The sequence below is a fragment of the Zingiber officinale genome, chromosome 3B, assembly GCF_018446385.1.
Source record: "Zingiber officinale cultivar Zhangliang chromosome 3B, Zo_v1.1, whole genome shotgun sequence".
NCBI classification, from domain to species: Eukaryota; Viridiplantae; Streptophyta; class Magnoliopsida; order Zingiberales; family Zingiberaceae; genus Zingiber; species Zingiber officinale.
In genome coordinates this window covers 84,720,472-84,723,558 of record NC_055991.1, presented here as the reverse complement: position 1 = coordinate 84,723,558, position 3,087 = coordinate 84,720,472, and the positions used below count along the sequence as shown (strand labels likewise).

Below are 3,087 nucleotides of genomic sequence, written 5' to 3'. Positions count from 1 at the left end.
CACCGCGGATAATAGTATTTGTGGCGTGCTTTGCGCGTTCCGGAAAATACTATCCGCAACGCGCAAACGTATGTTGTTGATGGTCTTAACTATATTAAAAAAATAATTTGACGAAAATAATAAATTAAAATTTTACAACAAATTTAGTGCAAATCAAATCCATACAAAATTAATAAAAGTCATAGCTTTTCATTATACCACAAAAACTCAAAACATCTAAAACAATATATGAAATCTCTAACAAACTAACAATTACATAACAACAATTCAACTTACAATCCAAACAAATTAGTATAATATGTATTAATCACACAATACTATAAATTTAGATAACCATGCGACCATGCTTCCTATTGCATCATCGAGAAACTGCATTTCATCATTTGGTCGAATAGGTCCACCTAAAATTGAACACATGTACCAACTCACAAGTAAAAAATAGCTTGAACACATGTACAAGGAGGTATAGAAAAAACATTTTAGGCTGTATAAATAGCGATCTTAAGTATAAATTCTTATGAAAAATAAGATCAGTGGAATAAAATACTAAAGAAATCTAAAATGAGTGGACATGCTTACTATTTTCTCTCCAACAGCTTGAGTAATAGGCTCCCCATTTTTTTTCTTGTGACCTTCAATCCAAACTTGCGATCTTGTAATTTTTGTATCTACTGGACTTGTCTTTTCCTTAAATATAGAAATATATACAAAATCATTACAGCACAATTCAAAAGATACATATATCATTACTTATTACTTAATAATTACCACAATGTGAGTCAAACGAGCATAACCTACCTGAATGGAGAAGCCTCAAATCCTGTTAAGGCACTACCACAACAAATCTATTGATATTTTGAGCGGGAAAATCCAAATTGGATACGCTTCAGCTGTTACCAATAAGAATTAAATCCACGTAATTATTTAACAAAGAACATACAAGAAACTAAGACGAGAAAGTGAAATTGTTCGACCAGAAGGAACAACAACTACATAATATCTTTTCGATCTTGTAGCAGCAAATCAAACTTGGAAAAGCAAGTAGCATGGAAGTTCCATCTCAGATATGCTCGTTGAGAAGAACTACCTTAGCACAAATCATGGAGCTTTCTAGATATGTAGCAAGCCAACAGAGACCAAGCCAACACTCAGATGCCATCACAATGCAAGACCAAACACTACTGTGTGGAAAAGAATTAGTGCTATCAATTCAACAGTACATTAAAGACATGAATCTAGTGGCAGGCTTATATATAACATGCTTGCGAATATAAGTAAATACCTCTTCATTCAAAACACCATTTGAAGATTATCTAGGTCTGTGTATGCCATCTTAGGGTCCTCTGCCATTTTAGTATCAAATAGAGGAGTAGCCAGCTTGGGAGGGTTCTAAACAAAGGTGAATCACTCATTAAGACAAAAAATCTCCAAAACAATCAAACATGCAAGTTAACTTTTTGATTACCAAGAAAGAAAATCACATATAAAAAATTGATTCCTACATCATTATATTTTAAACAAATAAATATCATGTATTATTCACACAAGTTTTACAAAACTTGTAATTAAAAAACTTGAAAAAACCTATCATTATATTTTAATAGATAGAGGTAACTGACAAAGTTTTTCCTTGGTATTATGCCTTTCCATCATGTAATTGCCACAAAGTTAATTTTTTTTTTATGGATAACAGTATATAAATATGATGATTCTCTGGCCTGTGCCAAACAGATTTGCTATTGTTATAAGAGAGATAGTTCAATAAACTAGATTGCAAATGAATCATAGAGATTGCAGGAACCTAAGTTGAAAGAAAATGTTTAATATGTCATCAGGATAATATACATACTAAACCTAGAACTCTATCATAGAAAAAAACAAAAAAAAGAAATTAAAAAAAGAAGAAGAAGAAAATAAAGTATGGAAAACCTCTAACTCTATCATAGAACTCTTATCCTAATTGTTAGAAAAAGTGGTAGAAACATGGGAGAATTAGGATATACACAAACCTAAGAGGAGATGAACAACGGCTTCGGCGCGTTGCAGGACAGGGCAAAAAATCTGATCAAGCAGTGGTGTGTGGCGTGAGAAAGAATGTAACGACGTGCAGTGTGAGAAAGAAATGGGACGACGTCCGGTGTGAGAAAGAAATGTGATGGCATGCTGGCTTGAGAAAGAACTTCAACAATGTGCGAAAACTAGATGTGCAGCGTGAGAAGTTTTTCAGCGCCATAGGGAAAAGTGCGGAGGGTGTGACAAGTGCGGACGAGGGTTTGGATTATTGCTAAGGCTAATTATTAATAGATTAAACTAATTATTAATGGATTAATAATGCCATTTAATAGAAATGTCAAGATAAAGGATCTAAAATGATTTTTTATTTTATTTTTTTGTTATTTTTAGATAAATGTCATTATAATATTATGACACTTAGAAATAAGTGTCATTAAGATAATGTCACAATAGATCAATTTTCCTGTAGTGGAAGAGGAAGCGGCGATGGCTTCAGCGATTTTGATCCGGTTTGTGTTTTTAACCTAGCGTTTTTTTATTTTAATTGTGTTTTTTTTTCTTATTGCATTTTTATTTAATTACTTACTTTACGTTTTTCTTTACTTATTTTTTTAACCATGTTTATTATTGATCGGCTTTTGGGGTTGGATGCATTTTTTTATTGTTTACATATTTTTGTTTAATTTAATTTTTTTAAAGATAACTTTCTTTTAAACTATAATTTTAAAAAAAAATTGAAGTTGGTCAAAACATGCTTGGTCAAAACACATTCCTTTTAATCATGGTCGTAAATAATAATTTTTTTATTATTTTTTTAAACTAATCGCAACATGTTGCATGTCGTTAATAATTTTAAAAAGTATTCATAGCATGCCTATTTTTGCATGTCGTTATTGTTATTGAATATTTATAGTATTAACAACATACTTTTAATGTGCACTGTTAATATCTAGACGTAATTTTTTCCTTCTTTAAGTTTATACTATTAACGGTGTGCTTTTAATGTGCGCTGTTAATAGCAAGCTGCGAAAAGCTATTTTTGTTGTAATGTGTGTTATTAAAACTTTCCTTACT

General features: G+C 31.1%; 1 long non-coding RNA gene across 1 annotated transcript; it reads right to left on the bottom strand.

Moving 5' to 3' along the window:
- Positions 1-797: 797 nt before the first annotated feature.
- On the bottom strand, positions 798-1,172 carry LOC121968411. The gene is made up of 2 exons (XR_006108130.1): positions 1,088-1,172; positions 798-890 (listed from the first exon to the last, which is right to left on the bottom strand). It is a non-coding gene; the product is annotated as an uncharacterized LOC121968411 (long non-coding RNA).
- Between the last annotated feature and the right edge of the window lie 1,915 nt (positions 1,173-3,087).